This window comes from Pleurodeles waltl, chromosome 9 (assembly GCF_031143425.1).
Source record: "Pleurodeles waltl isolate 20211129_DDA chromosome 9, aPleWal1.hap1.20221129, whole genome shotgun sequence".
NCBI classification, from domain to species: domain Eukaryota; kingdom Metazoa; phylum Chordata; class Amphibia; order Caudata; family Salamandridae; genus Pleurodeles; species Pleurodeles waltl.
Window position 1 is genome coordinate 76,428,342 of NC_090448.1, and position 24,017 is coordinate 76,452,358.

Genomic DNA, 24,017 nt, shown 5'->3' on the forward strand with positions numbered 1-24,017 from the left:
ATGGTGTCAGCTGTGCAGTCACTTTCTGTCTTGGATGCAATCAGTAAGTCATCAATGTACTGTACTAGGGTTGACTCGAATGGTAATTCCAACGCTTCCAAATCTTTCTTTAGAATCTGATTGAAAATTGACGGTGACTCCGAAAACCCTTGAGGAATTCGACACCAACTGTAAACTCTGTCTAAGAATTTGAAACAAAAGAGAAATTGGCTGTCCTCATGAAGAGGCACCGAAAAGAATGCTTGTGACAAGTCGATGACTGAGAACCACTCGGCATCGCAAGGGACTTGAAACATTATCACAGCTGGATTTGGTACTACAGGGCAGCATTTAATTATTATGTCATTTATTTTCCTCAAGTACTGCACAATTCGGACCTTTCCACTTGGCTTTATTAGTCCCATAATTGGTGAATTACATGGACTGCTTAACACTTCTTTCAGTACTCCCTGCTTTACAAACTCATCAATGAGTTGGGCGACTTTCATGAGGGTGTCTTGTGCCATATGGTACTGTGGGGTCTGGGGAAAGGTTACATTGGGTTTTACAGTCACTTTCACTGGTTCCACTCCTTTCACCAATCCTACCTCTTTTCCTGTCATATCCCACACTTCTTTTCCGACTGTTTCCTGTAACTCAGCTGGAATATCTGCTTCAGTGATCATCGGAAAAAGGGTAATCAGAGGATACTCTTCATCGACAGTCTCCATCTCATCCCCTTCTACACTGTCCTCCTCTTCCCCATCACTGCTCGTCTGAATTCTAATTCCATTGTTCGAACACATAATCGAACATCCCAATTTGCACAATAGGTCTCTCCCTAACAGTGATATCGGGCTCGAGTCACATACCACAAAATTATGTGACCCTTGATAGTTGCCAGTTCTGACTTGTACTGGATCTGTGATTGGGTTTGTCAGGTACCTGTTTGCTACTCCCACTACTTGAACTGTTCTCCCTGAAAGTGGCAGATTTGGCACTTCAATGCTCCTAACAGTGGAACGTGTAGCTCCTGTGTCAACCAAGAATGAAACGCGATGACCCATAACTCTTCCCTCCACATACGGACCCTTTTGATCAACTTCCAAAGATGCTGCAAGCACACAATTTCCCTCCTCATCTGAACTTCCACTCTCCCATACATCGTTTATTCCGTTCTCGCTGTGTAGTGGGAATTGGTGTACTGTGTCATTTTGACTCATTCCCTGACCCGTGACCTGTTGAGGAAGCATTGCTTGCTGCTGATTCATTGGTGCTAAGGGTATTTGCATTTGCTGATTAGGTACCATGGGAAACTGCTGTTGCATTGGCTGCAATTGTGTCATTTGCACACGGGGCATTTGCACCTGCTGCGGTTTCATGGGTTGTAGACCCTGCATCTGGTTCATATTGTTTTGAAAATTCGAGTTCGGACCGCTCAGTTTCGGTCCTCTCATACAGTAGTTTGAAATGCATTGACATCATTGTTTTGCTGACCTACACCTTCCTGCACCATCATTGGGCACTCCCTTTTCCAATGCCCGACAATTCCGCACGTGTGACATGGCATCACCTTCTTCATTGCCTGTATACCATTTGGAATCATAACGGTATTCAAATCAGGACCATTATTCACAAAACCTCCTCGGCCTCTGCCTCTCATCTGCGGCTGAAACATAGCATTTCCCTGTTGCTGCTGCTGCGGCATCTGTTGTTGAAAACCTTGCAACCCTTGTAAACCTGTCTGAGCTGCTCTGAGCTGCATCACCATCACCTTTTCCTTCAATCTTTTCTGCTTTGTCTCAATCTCATCACTGCAGTATTTTGCATAATTCAACACTTCATCGATCGACTTTGACTGCCAACAAATCAAATGCGATTTAATCATCTGGCTAATTTCAGGTCTCAGCCCTTCCACAAACCTGAACACAAAATGAAGCATGTCCTTTGGCTCAATCGTTTCCGTGCCACTGTAATTTTTAAACGCTTTCAACAACCTCTCATAATATGCGTGTATAGATTCTTTAATCTCTTGGGCGGTCCTGTCAATCCTTTGCCAATCCACATTTTTCGACGCAACCTTGGTTTTCAAGTGCTCGATCACCTTGTGGTACAAACTCATTACCGTAGGTGATGGCGCACCTGTGTCCCTATCTCTCTCTGGTTCACTCGTCGGCCAACCTACAGCCCTTTTACAATCTTCCCACAAATCAGCCGGAACCACAATCTCGAACAAGGTATTCAGGTCTTCCCAGAGACACTTCGCTTTCTCAAATCTATCTGTTTGTTGATACCACTCGATCGGTTTTTCTCTCAATTTGGGAAAGTCGTCCGTAAAGGATTGAATATCGCACCTGTGCCATGGTACATGCACAAGTTTTCCCCCTGCTGTCTCTCTCATTGGTAATATGGTTATCAGATCGTCATTCTGTTGTTTTTTCTCACTTCGTTCCGAAGTATTTTCCTTCTTTTTATCCTTTTTCTTGACCCACCTGCTTTCCCACTTGTCTAAACATCTCCAGACCTGTGCACTCTGCAGTATCTCTTTAAGGTGTGTTTTCATCCCTGCGGATCTCATGTGTTCAAAGTCTTTTGTGTCGAAGTCTAACCTGTAACTTCTACTCAGGTGTTTAGTCTTACCTATATCAATCTCGTGTCTGTCTGCAATTTCTTGTAATTTCTTATGTATGCTGCTCACTTCTCTTGTAATCCTAGGGCACATGTATCTTAGTTCTTCCTCCGTGTATGATTCTAATCTGTTCAAACCCATTGTTCCCTCAACCAGTTCATCTGCCTCCATACCCAACCTTATTTTATTCAGGTATTCTTCTCCCTTCCCGCTGGATACACTCTGTGGGGAGTTCAGGCTGTTGAACCATTGTGTTAGCTGTTGCGCGTTCAGTCCCATCAGTGTAGCAGTTACATCAACTGCCACTGACGGTTTCTGTAATGTTTCAGTCTGTGAGGTTAATGGTACTAATAGTGGTGGATGTGACCTTACCACGGTTGACGGAGCACAAATTGGAATTGGGCTAAATTCCGACAAGGACCCAGATCCATTTGGCAGTGCCGCTATCGGAGTTGTCTCTGGAGTGGTTTCTATGCATCTTCTCCCTGTCCCATTCTGTATCATTAACCCTTGGTCGCTGGTGCTTGAATTTGCCTGTATGTACAGTGGTACTGGTGGACCTACAGTGATAGGTAGGGATATTGCGTCTGGATTCTGTCTGTTCCCCGAATTCTGTGGCATGTTAATCCCCACATTGTGGTTCATCATTGCTGGCATACCTAACTGGCTTTCTACTACTCGCACTTCTTGTGTCTGCTTTTGGGGCATCGAGAACTGTGTTGATTCAGCTTGAATCAATGTCGGTCTCTGATAGTTTTGTCCTCCCTGCGCCATTGAATCGGAAGTCATTCCCATGTTATGCTCATCACAACAGTGCCTTTGAACCTGTGGCTTATAGTTATCAGCAGGTTTCAATGTTGGCACATCTGGGTACATCCTCTGAACCCGTGGTATTCGTGGTGAGAAAGGCATGTCAGAACTGTTCGGCCTCTGAGATCTTCTCAAATTTGGCGTTACATTACCCTGTATTGGTTCTGGAGGGGCAGTACTAATGCTTGAGCCTTTTTCGCTTTCCACATATGGCGGTGGGCGATCATTCAGCAATTGTATAATGAACTCCTCATCATCTGACTCGTCTCCCCTTTTCGAGTTTCTATTGCTCTCTCCCTCTCTGGACTGACTCCTGTTTGTCTTACAGGTGGCTTTCCTTCCTTCCGTCTCCGCTTCCTCGGCAATCGCTGGAAACAATTTAATTCCCTGCAATACGTCTGATCTCCAAACCTTTTGTGTGCTGTCCCATCTAGCATCCGCTAGTGTCTTTTCTACTTTTCTTATTCTTGTCTCAAATTTCTTTTGTTGTTGGTTTCTAGCTATTAGTTCCCAAATTGCCAATGCCTCAAACTGTGCTGGCCTTGGGGGTACTTTCATGTCGTATAGCGCAAACCTCAGATTTTCTAAAACCCTTAGGTTAAACGACCCGTGGATAGGGAACGCTACACTTCCATGTTTTTCTGTTAATTTGCACCATTGCTTTAGCCAAAGACATGGCGCTACACCCTTTTCTTCAATGACAATGTAAGCTGGTGTACCCTCAGGCGGTGTTTCTTCTCCTACATTTGCTTTAATATATACATCTCCCCTCATGGCACTCTTAAATGCTTTGAAAAATTTCATCTTTCCGTCTTTTGTTTTTCTAAAAAAATATGTAATCAATAAGTGACTTTAATTCCCGGAATACTCTTCGCTTGCCTTTCCCCTTCCAATTGCGCTTCACGGACTGCGTCCAATCCGTGCGCGACCCTTCTCACCAACCGACCTATCCCAGCGCGGCTCCTAGTGACGTCACACTCACACACTGCGGCTGACAAAGTCCTGCGGCTTGTCCTCTTTTCATTCGGCTTCACTCATAAACTAATTTCTGCAATATAACGCGAGCACTTAACCAAAAAAAATAAAACAGATCTGTCGGTTTACTACAGGAAAGGTAATACAATCGCTTCAGAAACCTTAGGGATTTTTCACTAGCCTCTGCAGTTATTCCATCTTTCTCGGTTTCCCACTTTCGCAAGCAAAATTTGACCTGCAAACTTTACTCTCGACTGATCAATGAACTATTCTAGTGCACTTTAGAATTCGTCAAATCTCAAAGTCGAAATTTTCTTTCACTCTGCAACATTCATACCGACTTGTTGACCACGCCCGATCAACCTATTAAACCGACCAGATCACAACATCAAACAAGTGTCACATACACTTTTCAACATACTCCGGAGTCTCTTGACCTCGCAGGGCCCGTCTCAACATCAACAACCACGTGGACAATTTTCTCTGCTCAAAGCGCTACACACACGTGAAGTTCGACGACTTCCCTACTCTCACACCTTTGGAGGAACAGTCCTCTAATATCTTTTAACCCCTTAAATCCTCACAAACTTCTCAATTAATCTGCGGCGATAAGCTGTGCAAGTGCGAAACCCTAACTTCACTCATACCGTCACTAGAAATGCTGAGACCATTCTCATACCTCCATGTCCTCCATTCGCAAGCTCCGAGATCCCGGGAAAGTCATTGGGGACTTAGGGCATCATCATCTCTCCGACTTGTTTTATCAAAGAAAATTCTAACCTGACTCTGTCTATTGTTCGGATGGGGTCCCAAAGGGCTAAACCATCAATCTCTGCTACCATCTACTGGTGACGCGTCCAGCCCTTATAAAATTACCTGTACCTGGACACGTTGGAGGTCGGTGAATCTTTTAACCGAGTCGGGCTCTCCTCATCCTAAAATAGTCGAGTCACTCAGATCAATAAATCAATAACCACTGTAATCGGTAATCAATACCCAATTAATAGGTCAATATAGCACATCAGAAATCAATAACAGTTGGTATTTCGGCGCACCATGACCTTTCAGTCATGAATAACCACACCAGTTTATTAAAAGTTAGTGAATTTATTTCCCTATATTAACAAAGCTAGCACGATATATATATGTCTCAACACCAATTGATATATGTATATGAACATTACTAGCTGTCCATAACGGTGGAAGAAACGCAATCTACGCAAAATCTGGATGATGATACACTCTGTTATAGCAATGCAAATCACCAATGTGACTAACTGTATTTGACTAATTGCATACATTCGGTCAGCATAACAAGATTTCAATTCTTCATGATACATTGAATGAATACCTCGACTAACCTCTAATTAGCATTGGCATGTGGGGCTTCATGCGAAACGAATTTAGTCACACAAATTTGGAAAACTTCTAGCTAGGGCCCTGTCAAAATAGCAGTTGGTACCTATAAGGAAAAACACAATGCATAATACATTTATCCTTTCATATTTACCAAATACAATCAGCATTCAAGAAAAGTATTCGTCCTTCAGGTACCGGTTCGATCAGCACGGGGCAAGTTTCGAAGGGGCAAAGTTAAAGGCAAGCTTCCTTGCAGCGGCAAGGAGAATGGGTAAAGTTACTGCATAGGCAAGACGGGGGCAAATCAAAGTTAAAGTCTCTAGGGTGAGAATTCTTAAGTCTCTTTCTCTCGAATAGAGAAAAGGGTATCAGGGTGTCGTCCAAAATGGAGTCTGGCATCAGGCTTCAAACTGGCATCGAGGAAAAAATGGCTGACTTCTCTTTGTCCGGTGGGTTTAAGTAAGAAACATTCCAAATTCTGCAGGGTCTTCCATTGGAGGGTTCATAGGTTGGCTTCAAATTGTCCAATGAAAAATTGCCTTTTACTAGAACTTATTTGTGCATACATTAGCCTTGGAGCCTTGGAACACAAATTGTATCATGGTTTGCCAATTATTTTTGGTATCTGTACCTTCATTGTCCACACCTGCAGAGACTGACCTTGTATCAAAGGGGATGTAACCGGCCTAGCACGAAACCTTGGAGATAAGTGTACCAGCCAGTTTCTACTGGAAAAATACAACTTCAAGCAAGAATATATGTTTCATTAGTTCAAGGAAAAAAAAGAATCACGCAGTTAGAATTTGAAGCCAGGCAACTAGGCCAAAGCCTATACTAAATTTAAGCTAAGCAAAACAGTTTTCAAACAAGAAATCATGGCATACATTTGCGATTATGACGGATTACTACATTTTCAATACTTCATGATTAATAAAGCTTGTTTACAATGATGGCGAACTACCCCAAGGGCACATTTTCCCTCGTATATTATTTCTTTTACTAACATCACTCTATATTATATGTTTGATTATGCAATATGTATGAATATATGTAGGACCCTCTTTTTCTGCGTCATCAAGTCTCATGATAATGCTCAGGCTTTGGAATCTGCCACATGACCATCTGTCTCCACTCTGAATCAATCTAAGACACACATAGATTTGTCATGTTGTAGGCCATGCTCTATAAGTCATAAGAAGAGTGATGTTGAGGAAAAGTGCTTTGCCTAGCTGATTCCACAGGACGTTCAAGATTGGGTATCTCAGACGAGTTTGATACCGTGGTACCAGATCGTCTTTCAAAAAATGAAGGCACCATTGATAATATTGAGGTGCTCTCCTGTCTAGTCTACAAAACAATAGCTAGCAAAAGAGGACTGACTACAGGAAAGCTTTTGATAGCATTGACAGGGGTCATCTATGGCAGAACCTGAGCAATTGGGGCCTGGCAACCAGGACACTGAATCCTATCATCACCCTGTATTCCAGTAATTGGATAAAGCCAAACCTAGCAGTGACAGCACCCTTTCCATTAAGGTGAATATTATTAAAGGGCAAAAGCAGGGGTGTGTGTTGGTCCCCATTCTCTTCAATTTTTTCATTGCCGAAAATGAAACCAGCAGTGGAAAAATCAAAAGGGCTGTGCTTCACAACTTAATGGTCAACAACTTCATACCATCCAGTATGCAGAAGATACTGTGTTGGTTGATTACTTGGCAACTGGCCTTCAGCACTCCTTTTATAACCTGGACTCATATTATATGGAAAACAGATTAGAAGGAAATCTCAAAACAACTAAAGTCGTCCCTTTCTCCAGGATTCGTAAGAATTGACCATGGATATAGAATTCAGGGCAACATGCAATTACCAATGTCAACACCTATAAATATCTTGTTGTTGGATTCCAAGCCTTAGGATCAAGCAATTTTTACACAGACGAGCTTCAAAACAAGACCAAAGAGATCATTTGCATTGAACAAAATGCAAACTCCCTCACTGGCTCTTCCTTTCAGCCACTATTGCTGGTTATAAATACCAAATATCTGCCTTCATTAGTTTAGGGCCTTGAACCTTTTCCCAGATAGGTTTGGAGAATGGCTGAATCTTACCCAATCAAGGCTATTTAGATCATTCTTCTGATTGCCAAACTTTACTAGGGAAGACCAAATTTGCCTCGAAATCAGTCTTATGGCGCAAGACTTGGATCAGAGGACATACCTACTAAAGTTTTGGTTTAAATTAAACACAAAGCAGAGGCCAGGAGTTTTAAGCTTCATCTTGGTTTAGACCTGACCAATTAATCTCCTACACCGAGGCATATCGCTATTGAGGAGCCCCTCACAGAAACTCCAGTGATCCAACCATGTTCCTTGAATATTTCCTATGGATGCTTAAAAAATGTTTCAAGGAGAATTGTTATGAATGAGTCGGCGAAAGCCAACTTGCAAACCCTAAAGGCTAAGATCCACAATCAATCTGCAATATCTGTCTATGCGGAGGTTTCATATGGGTTTATATAACATAGGGAAGTGGGCAAAGGGTGGAAACATCCATGCCCTGATAACTCTTGCTGCTTCTGTTCTTAATCTAAGGAATGGCCCGTATTCTATATGCCTGTCCTACCTTTAAGCATGAAAGAAGGCTGCTGCTCAAAGCACTATTTCAAGAGCTGAACATGTGATCATGCCAGGAGGGAATCAAATGCTTCTTCCAGGGAACAGATTACAGACCTAGCACTTTTCAATGATCCTTCATTTGTCAATAGGTTTGTTTTATAAACTAACTGATGTAGGACGTTCTAGACTCAGGGTTATTTAATGTTGTCATAGCCCATGGTGTCTGAGCACTGTGGCCAGTAGGCTCACATATATTTCAATATCTTTATTTATAAATGTAATAAACACTAGTTTCTTACTGTTATCTTAATGAATGAAATTATATTGTATCAACTCATTTGAATGGTTTTAATTAACTGTCAAATAAAGGTTATATATAAGAAGAGTGCTAGCAATAGTCTGAGAAGTACCCAGCGTTGACCCACTGATCTGAGGGACTGCAGAAAAAAAGAGTGAAAATGTGTTAGTTGGGTGCCAGATCAGCCAATAGCTGAGGTTAGCAGGTAAAGCTGAGGCAATTAAGATCCTCATGTGTGTGTGTATGTACTAAAGTATACACCAAAGTGATGGATAGAATGCTTGAATGAATATCATTAGCTGGTAATTACTCAGGGTTGCACCCTAGTCCATAATTATTTTGCACACCATGTTACCTCAGACAGGACCCAGCCATATGCAATTCAGCCTAGGCCCTGATCCAATCAGAGCAGTCCCTCCTGAACTGCCAGGCCAGATCCTTCTTAAATCAGAACACAAGCAACTCAGGACGGTTTCACCCTAGTTAGGACTCCTCCACCAGGTATGGCTTGGGTCCAGTAACACAGTGTGCATGGGACTCAGGTCTGGGCATACCCATTCAACATAGGGCCACACATTAAAGTATATAAAAAAGCTATGGATTGAATATTTGAATTAATCTCAGCCACTGGTAATAACTCAGGGCCTCATCCAAGTCTACTGTTGTTTTGCACACCATGCCACCTCGGACTGGACCCAGCCATATGTAAATCAGTCTTGACCCTTCTCCAGTAAGAACAGCCCAGTCAAACTGCCATACCAGGTCCTCCCTGAACCAGAATACAGGCATCGCAGGACTGGCTTCACCCTAGTTAGGCTCATCAGCCAGGTAGAACTTGATCTTAGTGACACAGGGGGTCATTCTAACCTTGGCGGACGGCGGAGGCCGTCCGCCAAGGTACCGCCGTGAAATGACCGCACCGCGGTCAAAAGACCGCGGCGGCCATTTAAACATTTCCTCTGGGCCGGCGGGCGCTCTCCGAAAGAGCGCCCGCCGGCCCAGAGGAAATGCCCCTGCAACGAGGACGCCGGCTCAGAATTGAGCCGGCGTAGTTGCAGGGGTGCGACGGGTGCAGTTGCACCCGTCGCGTATTTCAGTGTCTGCAAGGCAGACACTGAAATACTTTGCGGGGCCCTCTTACGGGGGCCCCTGCCGTGCCCATGCCAATGGCATGGGCACGGCAGGGGCCCCCAGGGGCCCCGCGGCACCCCCTACCGCCATCCTGTTCATGGCGGGTTTCCCGCCATGAACAGGATGGCGGTAGGGGCTGTCAGAATCCTCATGGCGGCGGAGCGCGCTCCGCCGCCATGAAGGATTCCCCCGAGCAGCGGTAAGTCGGCGGGAGCCCGCCGACTTGCCGCTTCTGACCGCGGCTGAACCGCCGCGGTCAGAATGCTCGTGGGAGCACCGCCAGCCTGTTGGCGGTGCTCCCGTGGTCGGTGGCCCTGGCGGCCACCGGCCGCCAGGGTCAGAATGACCCCCACAGTGTGCACAGGGCACACTTTTGGGCATACCTCTCCTTCTTAAGGCTTAAGTGTCTTAAAGTACAAAAAAGCGATGGATGGAATGTTTGAATTAATCTCAGCCATTGATAATTATTCAGGCCGCTTCCCAGCCCAATGTTATCTTGCACACCATGTGTCCTCAGATAGAACCTAGCCACATACAAATTTGTCTTGACCTTGCTACAATGGCAACAATCCCACCTGAAGTGCCATGCCAGGTCCTCCCCGAACTGGAACACAGGTCACCCAGGTCTGGATTCACCCTGGTTAAGACTCATCAACTAGGTACAGCTTGGTTCCAGTGACGCAGTATTCACAGACATAACGACCCATTTTGGGTGACACAAGAAAGTATACAAAAAAGTGATAGCTGAATTCATCTCAGCTGCTGGTAATTACTCGGGCTGCATCCCAGTCTGCTGTTATCTTGCTCATCATGTCACCTCAGCTTGGACCCAGCCATAGGCAAATCATTCTTAACGCTGCTCCAACGGGAACAGTCAAGACTGGTCTGCCAGGCCAGGTCCTCCCTGAACCAGAACACAAGCAGCCCAGGACTGGTTTTGCCATAGTTAGGTCTCATCACCCAGATATAGCCTGGTTCCAATGACACAGTGCCCAGGAGACCCATGTCCGGGCATACAAATTCAATTTAGGGCAACACACTAAGGTATACCAAAAAGTGATGAATGGAATACTTGAATTAAACTCATCCCCTGGTAATTACTAGGGCTGCAGCCCAGTCTATCATTAATTTGCACACCATGCCACCTCAGTTTGGACCAAGACATATGCAAATCAGTCATGACTCGGCTCCAACGGGAACAGTCCAGCCCGAATTGCCAGGTCCTCCCCTGAAAAGGAACACAAACAACGAGGAGCAGTTTCTCCCTAATTTGTTCTCATCAGACAGGTATAGCTTGGTTTCTGTGATGCAGTGTGCACAGGACCCACATCTGGGCATTCCCATTCCACTTAGGGTGGCACACTAAAGTAGACAAAAAAGTGACGGATGGAATACTTGAATTAATCTCAATCTCTAGTAATTACTCAGGGCTGCATCGCAGTCCATCATTATTTTACACACCATGAAAGTGTGTGTAGGCATGTGTGAGCATTTATGCGTGTGCCTGTCTGTGTGTCAATGTGCTACTCCATAATAAACAGGGTCCCTCCCTAGTACCTATGCTTGGTGTCATGAAAAAACAATGTGTATATTACCCTTATCATGAGGGGTCCATCTCTTGCACAGTTGTGCCCATTCAGGACTTTCAATTGGCAATCGCATGATAATGGTCACACGTATTTTGGGCACTCGTTATCCAGTTCTGGCGTACTGGTAGCCATCACTGATTTATTTTTAAGAGCACAAATAGCCTAGTTTAAGCCATCACTGACATAATGGTGCCCCCTTTCATAATAATGGCCATGACTGACATATGGTGGACATCATGGCCATTCTGATGCCCATCCTTGGCAGAATGGTGGTCTTCTTATAAAGGTGAGGGTCATTGGCATATTACAGGCAACCTAGGTGTATGGTGAGCATCCATGACCGAAGCTGGCAATGCTTATGCATTTGAAGCCGAATCTGCCCCTGGAAGGCACTTGTTCATAGGAATACTCAATGAAAATGACAAGCTGAAAATGTAAATGGATATTTTGAACACAAAAGTTACGTTCTTTCAGAAAAGGATTTTCTTATGGAGCATTGAGTTAATTTGCCCATAATGGAAAGTGGTATTTAAAAGAAATATACAGGTATTTTCAAAAATTGATGCGCTGTTGATGACAAAAGATTGCACTTCTAAAACACATTTAAAATAGATTGCTCAATGATAATACAAGCTGCAATGGGAAGACTTATTGCTAGGCCCTTTGTGCCAGAGGGCACGTGATACTTTGGTTGTTATTTGGGGCCAGATGTTTCCAAGAGTTTTACCCATTCTGTGTCTATGGGAAAATGTATTGGTACATATGGCCCTTGATTCATCAGTTGTTCCTGACATTTATGCTAGTAACCTCACCTGAAATACTTGAGTAGCTCTTACAAACAATCCTGCTTAGGGTAGTTATTGTGTAATGTTAACATATGAGGCCACTATTTTACAGTGACACAATCTGCTAGTGAATCTCACTACAGCTATGGTTAAAGACCCCTGGTGTGGATGCTTAGATTTATTTTACATTATGACTATGCCTTTCCCTTGATAAGGAATGTAATAATTGTAAGGTTGGTGGATTCTTTGTTGTGGTAGAAGAGGGTTGAATTCATTCTTTCTCTATCTCTAATTCTCCATCTGCATTGTGTTCCTTTCCTCTCCCTGACTCCCATACTTCAGTGTTCCCTTACAATCTCAGCACTAAAACGTATTTCTCTTTCTCAAGCCTCTTTATTTCATTTGCAGAAAAGTTATCTTCCCATCCCATAGCTCCTATGTCTCTCCATTTAGTCTCTCTTTCTTCTTTGTTTTCCCTGATATATCTGTTGCCCTGCATGGTCAATAGGTGTGTTCTCCTGCCCTGAGCGCATGACTGCATGCAAAGCTGGTATATTTATTTGTTTTTACCCTCGCATCATGCTAATTTAGCGTGTGGATAGGAGGGCTGGATTGGGAAAGAAAATAGGCTTAGGCATCAAAATAAAAGTGGCCACTATTAACGAATAAGATAGCTAAAAAGTGGTCCACATTAGCAAATAGGGGCAGTTCTTAACTTGTAAAAAGGTAAGCTCTATAGGAGTTTTTTAGGGTATGGGCGACTGCACTTATTCAGGGCTGCGGCTATCAACAGTGCAGCAGGTGCAGTAGCACCAGGGCTCAATATTGTTAGGGGCACAGTGCACCCAAATGACTGCTGAATATTACTGTTTAGCTAGTGGGTGGGAGCCCATTTACTTGCACCAGGACCCATGGCACCATTGCTATACCCCTGCATGTATTTGTGCTTCCTATGGGCACTACTGTATGTGTGGTAATAAAAACCAGACCACAAGAAAATAATACAGGCCCAGAAACAGACAAAACACTGGCCCATCACTCACCTGTCAGACCAACACTTCAGGCACAGCCTGATTGCACTAAAGACCAATCCAACCCTGGTGTACAGAGGCCGAGGTCTTTCCTTGACAATGAGAGTTCCAGGACCTGTCCTGTTACATGAGGGGGGGGGTGGGCACAAACTGTTCCTTCACTTAAGGCTATGGACTACCTTCCCTGTCCTTAGTGTAGGACATAAAGCTGTGGTTGCAGTGTACAGTGTTTTGTGAATCTTTACTGTAACCTGACCTTTTTGTCGGTATCTGTATGACTGTAGCCTATTGACTCCATTCCTTTAAAGTTCTGGTGGTATGTGAAATCCATACCGATACATCCTGTCTTCACATTGAATGTGTGTAGAGTGAGTGCATGCCACATGTGTGGCGAGAGGACTCTGGTGTGTGTGTGTGACAAAGAAGGAGAAAGGGAGAAAAGAGAAGGGGGAGAGGAAGAAAGAGAGAAAGGGGAAGAAATGAGACAGAGGAAAGGGGAGAGGGAGAGAAACAAGGTGTGAGAGAGCTGCAACTAAGACAAAGAGAAATATAATTATATATTTTCCCACGATAGCACCCTTCAAAATCCCTTTCTTCATCAAGAACAGCTTGCCTTTTGTGAAAGTGACATCACGCATCCTTTCACTCCTAGCCATATCCCCTGATCAACTGCCTTTTCCCTGCTGAGTGGTGGGAGTAAGGGTGTGGGACTTACCAATAGTAAATAGGGATTTTAAAACTCTATACATATTCTTTTGCGGCTGATACTTTCACAACCCAGGATAATAAGGGTAGCAAAAGCCAGCAAAAACAAGCCCAATGTATCATAAATTAATCGATCTAAGAGAACACCTCCATCTCAGTATTAACCGGGAGTACTGTGGTAACAATATGAACTAATTAGTGATAGCACTGTTTCCCTTCTGGCTCCATCATTATGAACCTACCCCATCTTGTTCTGACCTGATGTTATCAGATCCCCAAAATACCCTAAGCCACAGCTGTTTGCATGTTACTAACTCTTGGGGAGTGGCACCTTAGTTCTTCTATAGCAGTCCCAAGAACCCTTGGCAGCAGTGTGCTTTATAAATATTAAGATAACCTAGGGTAGCAGTGTGCTTTATAAATATTAAGATAACTTACCAAAGTCAACACTCTTCTGTACTCCCCTTCTCTGCTGCTGATTGGTCCATTGGGGTCAAACAGTTGTGTCCCCAATCCAACTGTACCCCAAAGTAAGCACATGGATCAATAAAGAACGAAGGGGTTCTTAACAATAGCAGCATTGGACCCTCTCTTTCTCCTCTTTCTCTTCTCATTAGATAAGGTCATACACTAAATTTCCAATAATTATGCAAAATTATGTGAAACTACATATATTACCAGTCTAGCATTTTGTGCGTTATCTTAGGGTGAAATATGTCCTTGTGATATAAGTGGCTCAAACAAGAGCTGTTGGTGTTCTGTGCAATTTTGTCCTGTGATCCTGTAATGGGATTTTCACCCGAACTAGGCCTTGAGCAAACCATGTTATCAGTACCAATTGGGGGGGGTGGGTTCTAGCATGATTTACTGGCAAGGTATGGATGCCTAGAGATGGAAAATATGTGATAAGCAAGTCATAACTCTTTGCCTTTTGTGAGTTACCACTCCACTCCCAAGATGCATTGATGTAAATAGATTTATTTTCATAATATTTATTATTGTGCATTTTAATATGAAAAATTACCATTACAGTAAATGTGATTATATAAATCAATAATAATTATATTAGTAATTATGATTACATTAAGTACACCAAGAAAAATGTATACATTTTTAAATAATTTATTTTTCAGAGCTGGTGGTGAATGACTGTGCAGCATCATGAAGAAGACTGAAGGAAGTACATCCTGTCCTTCTGATCCCCAGTGTATAATTCATTTATGGTCAAATGTCCGCAGGACTACTCATCGTGGAAAACTTTGTTAGAGGCAGCTCAAGTAAGGAATGACATTCCACTGCTAGACATTGCAAGAAATGTGGAAAGCAACCTGGTTCCCCAAGTATTTTACCACAGGAAGCGCAGGAGCCTGTTTACTATGAAGAGAGATTTACAGATTAGTAAATGAATAAAGCTGAAGCAATTGTCAGGGATTATGCTGGAATAAGCGAGTGCACGAGTAAACGCTTAAACAGAAGAACATCATTAAAGTCAAACTTGTATGCTCATGTAAGTATATATTTTGTGGAAAGATACAATTCTACAAGTGAACATCAATGCGTGAGAAATTAATCAAGGCCATGGAGCTTAGAGTTGACAAAATGCTTCAAGAGTGTGCAGCCAGAAGCCCATTATTATGCATCTTGTTATAGGAACTATACGAGGTTTATAACAAAGGAGGAAGATCATGCATCTAGCATTCAAACCTATGAGCACTACAAAAATCTGAGAGATGAAGCATATGATGAACTATTTAAATACATTTGAACTGTGATTATTTCTAACAAGTAGGTAATACGTGTGACAACCCTCACTGAAAGGCTTGAAAACGTCATCCCAGGCAGAGAAATACAGGGAATAGATGAATCAATCAAGATGCATATTAGAAGTCAATTGGACTCTGAGTTCGGTGGCAGCCTCCACACATACCCAGACAACGAAGGAAAATTATTGGCCCAACCTGATAGCGTCGTACTACAGGACTCTGTAAGAGAAAACCAGAGTTTGAAAAGAGAATTATCAGCTTTAGAGGTTAAGACAACAGACACGAACAAGATGATTGATCAAAAAGCATCGCACATAAGAACAATGAAAAAACAAACTTGACATCAACACCATGGCCATATCATCAATCAGACGTTGATAAAGATTCATTTACAGTGTCTGATTACCTTAAATGGTTCATATTAGGACTTCTGACTGGAGATCTAGAAAAAACAAAGCTGTCTAAAAGGGTAGCCTTACTTATGCAATCATTCAATCAATCAATCAATCATGGTATTTATAGAGCGCGCTACTCACCCGTGAGGGTCTCAAGGCGCTAGGGGGGGGTCATTGCTGCTCGAAGAGCCTGGTCTTGAGGCGCTTCCTGAAGGCGAGGTGGTCCTGGGTAGTCCTGAGGTGGGCAGGGAGGGAATACCACGTCTTGGCTGCCAGGTAGGAGAAGGATTTCCCTCAAGCGTTGGTTCGACGGGTGCGAGGGACGGCGGCGAGAGCGAGGCTGGTAGAGCAAAGTTGACGTGTGGGCGTGTAGAAGGCGAGGCGGCTGTTGAGGTATTCGTGGCCTTTGTTGTGGAGGGCTTTGTGTGCGTGGGTTAGGAGCCTGAAGGTGATCCTTTTGTTGACGGGTAGCGAGTGCAGGTGTTTCAGGTGGGCGGAGATGTGGCTGTGGCAGGGTACGTTGAGGATGAGGCATGCAGAGGCGTTTTGTATGCGCTGAAGAAATTTCTGAAGTTTTGCGGTGGTTCCTGCGTATAGGGTGTTTCCGTAGTCCAGGCTACTTGTGACGAGGGCGTGGGTCACAGTTTTTCTGGTGTCGGCGGGGATCCAGTGGAAGATCTTTCGGAGCATGCGAAGTGTGTGGAAGCAAGAGGACGAGACGGCGTTGACTTGCTAGGTCATGGTGAGAAGGGGGTCCAGGATGAATCCGAGGTTGCAAGCGTGGTCTGAAGGGGTCGGTGCGGTGCCCAGGGCCGTGGGCCACCAAGATTCTTCCCAGGCAGACGGGGAGTTTCAGAGGATGAGGACTTCCGTCTTGTCTGAGTTCAGCTTCAGGCGGCTGAGCTTCATCCATTCTGCAACGTCTTTCATTCCATCCTGCAGGTTGGCTTTGGCGGTGGCTGGGTCTTTGGTGAGGGAGAGTATCAGCTGGGTGTCGTCGGCATAGAAGATGATGTTGATGTTGTGTTTGCGAGCAATGTCGGCGAGGGGGCTCATGTAGACATTGAAGAGAGTAGGGCTGAGCGAGGAGCCTTGTGGGACGCCGCAGATGATCTCGGTGGGTTCAGAGCGGAAGGGCGGGAGGTAGACTCTTTGGGATCGGTCCAAGAGGAAAGAGATGATCCAGTCCAGGGCCTGTCCTTGGATACCGGTGGAGCGGAGGCGGGTTATTAGGGTGCGGTGGCAGACGGTGTCGAAGGCAGCCGAGAGGTCAAGGAGGATGAGAGCGGTTGTTTCTCCGTTGTCCAGCAGGGTTCGGATGTCATCGGTGACTGCGATGAGGGCAGTTTCCGTGCTGTGGTTGGCCCGAAAGCCGGACTGGGAGGGGTCGAGCAGGTTGTTGTCTTCGAGGAAGTTGGTCAGTTGCTTGTTGACGGCCTTCTCGATGACCTTGGCCGGGAAGGGGAGGAGCGAGATGGGGCGGAAGTTCTCCAGGTCGTTGGGGTCCGCCGTAGGTTTTTTCAGGAGAGCGTTGACTTCTGCATGTTTCCAGCTCTCGGGGAAGATGGCAGATGCAAACGAGCTGTTGATGATGCTCTGGAGATAGGGGGCGATGATGGCGTCGGCTTTGTTGAAGATGTGATGTGGGCACGAGTCCGAGGGGGCGCCGGAGTGGATGCTGTTCATGGTGGTTCTAGTCTCTTTGGCGCAGATGGGTGTCCAGGCGTTGAGGGTGATGGTTGGGGCTGTGAGTTCCGTGGTGGTCGGTGGGATCTGTGGTCCGAAGCTGTCGTGTAGGTCGTGATCTTTCGATGGAAGAAGGTAGCGAGGGAGTTGCAGAGTTCTTGTGAGGGCGTGATGGAGTTGGAGCTGGCGTTGGGATTGGAGAGCTCTTTGACGATGTTGAAGAGTTCTTTGCTGTTGTGGGTGTTCTTGTCCAGTCTCTCTTTGAAGGATGCTCTTTTGGTGGAGCGGATCAGCTGGTGGTGTTCGCAGGTGGCGATTTTGAGGGCTGACATATTTTCTGCGGTGTGTTCTTTGCGCCAGGTTTTTTCGAGGGTACGGCAGGTTTTCTTGGATTCTTTGAGGGCGTCTGTGAACCAAGGAGGTTTCCTGATGTTGGTCTGTCTTGGGTGGCTTCTGAGGGGGGCGAGGTTGTCGGCGCAGTCGGTGATCCACTGTGTGAGGCTGAGGGCTGCGTTGTTGGCGTCGGAGGTGATGGCAGGTTGGTTATGGTTGAGAGTGGAGAGTAGCTGTTCTGTGGAGATTTTGTTCCAGGGTCTGCGGGTGATAGGTTGTGTGCGAAGGCGGTGGGTCTTGCGTCTGAAGGTGAAGTGGACACATCTGTGGTCGGTCCAGTGTATCTTGGAGGAGTGGCTGAAGGATACGTGGTTGCTGGCAGAGAAGATGGGGTCTAGGGTGTGTCCAGCGGTGTGGGTGGGGGTGTTCACCAGTTGCTTGAGTCCGAGGTTGGCGAGGTTGTCGAGCAGGGTGGTGGTGTTGGTGTTGTTGTTCTTCTCCAGGTGGAAGTTCAGGTCTCCGAGGAGGATGTAGTCTGGCGAGGCTAGGGCGTGCGGGGAGATGAAGTCTGTGATGGATTCGCTGAATAGGGCGCGTGGGCCAGGGGGCCTGTAGACAAGAGTTCCTCTGAGGGTGGTCCTGGGGTCGGTGTGGATCTGGAAGTGCATGTGCTCGGCGGCGAGGAGGGTGTCTTCGGTGGAGGTAGTGACGTTGATGGAGCTCTTGTAGATGATGGCGATTCCTCCTCCGATTTGGTTGGTACGGTCTTTCCTGGCGATCTTGTAGCCATCAGGGATGGCTAGGGCGATGTCGGGGGCCGATGAGGCGTTCATCCAGGTCTCAGTGATGAAGGCGACGTCTGGTGCGGTTGAGTCCAAGAGGTCCCATAGTTCAATGGAGTGCTTGTGGACGGAGCGTGCGTTGATGAGGATGCACTTGAGGTGGTTGTTGGAGCGTGGGCTGGTGGACGGATTGCAGTTGCGGTGGAAGGTATGCTTGCATGTATGACAGGTGAAAGGTCCATGGGTGCGTTTCGGGCTGGCTTGGTAGCAGGTGGTAGTTCGTCCGGGGTTGAGTGCGTGGAGGGAGGCGGCAGCGTAGCTAAGCTGGGGGTTTTGGGAGCGTCGGGGGCCAGGGGTTCTGGCGCTGGGCGCAGTCCAGGCGCAGACGGGCGCAGACGGGCTTGCCAGCGGCTGCCAGAAGAGGGAAGGGGGGGAGGAGGGGTCAGCTGGGAGGCAGGAGGGGGAGTAGCGAATGGAAACAGGGGGCGGGGCCGCACGGGAGGCAGCGGCGGGAAAGCGGGAAGGCGGGAGGGGTAGAGCGGGGGACAGGGAAGCGTCCGGAGAGCGGAAACAGACGGGAAAGGAAAGATCACAACAGGAGAAAGCACAGCAGGAAAAAAGGACATGAGGAGATTGAAGGACAACAGGAGATAAGCAGGAGATAAGGCACAACAGGAGCTAGAGTGCAGCAGGAGAAAAATATAGCGTAGAACAGGAGAGGAAAAGGGAGAGCGAAGATAGCACAGCAGGAGAGGTAAATGGAGCGAAGAGGGCACAACAGGAGAAGAAAACAGAGCGAAGAGGGCACAACAGGAGAGGAGAAAGGAGAGTGAAGATAGCACAACAGGAGAGGAGAAAGGAGAGCGAAGATAGCAGAACAGGAGAGGTGAATGGAGCGAAGAGGGCACAACAGGAGAAGAAAACGGAGCAAAGAAAGCAGAACAGGAGAGGTGAATGGAGCGAAGAAGGCACAACAGGAGAAGAAAATAGAGCGAAGAAAGCAGAACAGGAGAGGTAAATGGAGTGAAGAGGGCACAACAGGAGAGGAAAACGGAGCGAAGAAAGCAGAACAGGAGAGGTAAATGGAGCGAAGAGGGCACAACAGGAGAAGAAAACGGAGCGAAGAGGAGCACAGAGAAGGGCAAAAGCACGGGCAAGGAGACAGACGGGAGCGGAGCAGAAGAGGAGCCTAGGACTTACCAGACCAGTGGCAGGGGCCCGGGCAGGTGGAGCTGCGGTGGCGGGGAAGCGACCTACCCTAGGGTCAATCATTCAGTCAGGACATTATATATGCAGTCGCAAATGGCAAGCAGAAACCCCCCAAGTAATTGTTGCCCGCATACGCCGTAAAAACACTGAGAGGCAATGTTGAAATAATTCAGACTCTAAACAGACTTGGTCATGGGATTTCATACTGACAACCAAACAAAATGATACCGCTTTGTGTCTTTAGAAACTTACTGCTACCTTAAATGAGCAAATTGTTCTTTCAGCCAACATTCAGCCTCATGTGTTCACTAACTTAGCATGTGATAACATTGCTAGGCTGGAATAGGCTCTTACTGGTAAGGGGACAACTCATCAAGTCAATGGTATAGATGTGTGTGCAGCCCAAGTTGTTTGGACCACAACTTTTTAAAGCTCCCTTCCCAAGCATTGAGAAACAAGAGTTAAGAACATTGACTGGTACAAATACTGAAGAATTGTTTATGTAGGTTTCTGGTAAACGAGTTGGGCCTCGGCCATTGCTGACAAGTACCAAAGCAATCCCAGAATGTGCTGCCCAATCGAAGCTTGCACAAAATAAGAACATAATCTGGGTTGTTACAAGGCAAGAAGCGAGCCTCACACGGATAATGCCAAGTTGGACAGGATTTAACATCAGTACTAGAGACCTACTTAATGTATCACCGGATTCCATTGGCTACTTGCCCACCATTAATACTCCTGCAACTGAGTTGACAAATGTTTTTGAAATGTTGAAACAGTCAGAGCTGATAAGGGAGTCACTGCATGTCAAAGCCCAGCTCACCTGAGTTCTTGTTCAGTTCTGATGGAGGTTGAAGACAATCCGACCCCACCCTGAAACTGCTTGTTCCAGCACACTAGTTTTTAAAACAGTGCACTAAGAACAGAAGCTCAAGGGAAGGGGGGAAGTGGATAAAATAAAAAAAAGAGACAACACCGTTCTTGCGTTTCCAGTGTTGAAGTGCTGCACAAATCTGCGGCCCTTTCTGACTTCTGTAGAAACTGGTGCCTAATGAAACATAAACAAAGAACAGATAAATGCAACCTATTTCTAAATGGGTTCCTGACTATCCCTTCATTTATTAGAAATTCTCTTCTAAAAGTACCTCTTGGATCCTGGTCTCTAGTTTCCAGGTTTGGAATGTGTTACTGCTCTGGGATGTGTTTTCTATTACTGTAAAGCTTCTAAAACATTAAACAAATACCGTTATCAGAATTACCAATATCAAACATTCATCATAATATAACTAAAGCCTAAATTCCCAATAGCAGACTCACTTTTCCCCTATTTCCAGAATCTTTTATAAAACAAATACTGTACTTTTACATCAAAATACAGCATGTAATTTGTGCAAGTCCTTGATTTACTGTTTGCCTTGCTGTTAATAGTTTCCACTGTTCGATTCTTAAAAGTTCCATGAGAAAAAACAATGTTGGCTTCACAAAGTTCTGCAAAATATTCTTGTAACAAAGAGTTTGAATCACAATGTTCGTGGAAGGTATTTCGTTTCAAATTGTCTATACAGGAATCCAGAAATTGTTGTCAAAGTTCTTTCAGGTAATAAAAGGTTTTGCACTTACTTGTTGCTGGCAAGAGATACTGATCAGTCTAACCTTGTCTTCTTTCTCTTTTACAGGTTACTCATAGGAGAGAGGCTGAAGCAAGGAGGAACCGGAAACCGGAAGAAGGAAGAGCCAGAAGCTGCGCCCATTGAAGTCAATGAAAGTCTGTAAAGAGCAGGAGTGCCAGCGCTGAGGGATCTGTTCTCAGGTAAGCGGGAGGTAGACGAGCACAAGCACTGGGTGAGGCTCGGGGGATGCCTTTTATAGACAGGGCTGGGTGTGGTCCTCACATGCTGCACATGTTCTTGGAAGGTGTGCAGAGCTGGGTGTGGTTTGAAGAGCTGGGTGTGGTCCTCACATGCTGCACATGTTCTTGAAAGGTGTGCAGAGTTTCAGTTATTATGCAAATGAGTTGGATTAACACATGGCCTAGGGAGGAGTATTTTAAAGAAGCCTTGGTAAAAGCAAGGCCCAATGTGTAAACAAAACAGCACATTAAACAACATACACAGAAGCCTAGGGGGGGGGGGAAGGTGAGATAACAAGAAAGGCTTTCAATAGTAAGTTTAAAAGGGAGCTATTACAGAACCCACTAGTGCAGTGAGAGGGGACATGCTCTTTGCCGTGTACAAACCCTAACAGTTGCCCCCCTCAAAGGCCCTCCTACAGAACGGGGTTTTCCTGGATTTTTTAAATAAAACCGTCTAATCAGCTGTGGGGCATGTACATATGATGCTGGTTCCCATGAATTCTCAGATTCATCATATCCTTTCCATTCTACTAAATAAAACAAACGTCCACTAATTCTTTTTGAGTCTTTTATGCTTTTCACTTCATATTCCAGATTTCCCTTAATTGGTATGGGTGGAGGTGGTGGTTCAGGTCGGGTTTTTGAGTTGTACGGCTTAAGCAAGGACACATGGAATGTAGTATGTACTGGATATTTTTTTGGTAAATCTAATTTTACTGTTACCGGGTTTACTATGGCAGTTATACTAAAGGGTCCAATGAAACGTGGTTGCAGCTTTCGGGATCCCTCTATGTTTAGGTTCTTTGTGGAGAGCCATACCTTGTCACCAATTTTATACATTGGGGCCTCAGACCTGTGTTTGTCTGCTTGTCTTTTCATGCTTTCCTTGTACTTTAATAAATGTTTCCTGGCTTTGTCTTGTATGTCACCTAACCTCGTTAGTCTATCCGTTACTGTAGGCAACAGGGAATCTTCTAACAAAATGGGTATAGCTCTTGGATGATACCCCTGCAAGAAATAGAATGGTGAGCAAAGTAGAGCTGAATGCTCAGTATTATTATAAACAAACTCTGCTACAGGGAGAGCTTCCAACCATTCACTAGAATAATCAGCCAATAAACAACGTAGCGTTTGAAGTAAGGTTTGGTTCAGTCGTTCAGTCTGTCCATCTGTCTCTGGGTGGAAAGCAGTGGATAAGGCCACATCTATTTTCAGTTTTTCACATAATTTTTTCCAAAATCTGGAGTTGAACTGGCTCCCTCGGTCTGACACCACTTTGCTTGGCAAACCATGTAAACGCACAATTTCCCTTATAAAAATATCGGCAAATTCTGCCGCCGTGGGTAATTTCCGTAATGGTACAAAATGTGCCATTTTAGATAAAAAATCCACTATAACCAACACTGTTGTGAAGGATTTTACAGGTGGTAAACCTACAATAAAGTCTACGCTCACAGTGTGCCAAGGTTGTTTGGGTGTTGGCATTGGTATTAACAAGCCGTCAGGAGCCTTATGAGAAGATTTATGTCTTGCACAAATTGGACAGGTAGTGACAAATTGCTTAATGTCCTTTCTTATAGTGTCCCACCAAAAGTGTTTTTGCACATTTTCCAGGGTTTTTACCCAACCAGGATGACCCGCCAACGGTGAGGCGTGATGCCAAATTATCACCTGTGTTTGTAATTCAGAGGTGGGCACTAACAGCATGTTGTCGTGATACAATAAACCTCGTTGTATTGTGTTATGGGAATCCTTTAACCAATCCTGAGGTGCTATTTGCATGTGTGCATTATATAGAACTGTGATGAAATCCTTCTGTTGTACTGGTGCCAACAACTTTTGGGGAGGAATAATGGGTTCTCCTATTTTATCTTGTTTCATGTCTGAGGTATGTCCGTATCTAGATAACACATCAGATTGAATTTGTTGTGCACCTGGTCTATAGGTTATAACAAAGTCAAATGTGCTAAAAAAAAAATAACCAGCGCATCTGACGTGGTGTTAGTGCTTTAAGTGATCCAAAAAACTGTAGGTTCTTATGGTCAGAAAAGATTGTAACTGGGTACTTGGCTCCCATTAAATGGTGCCTCCA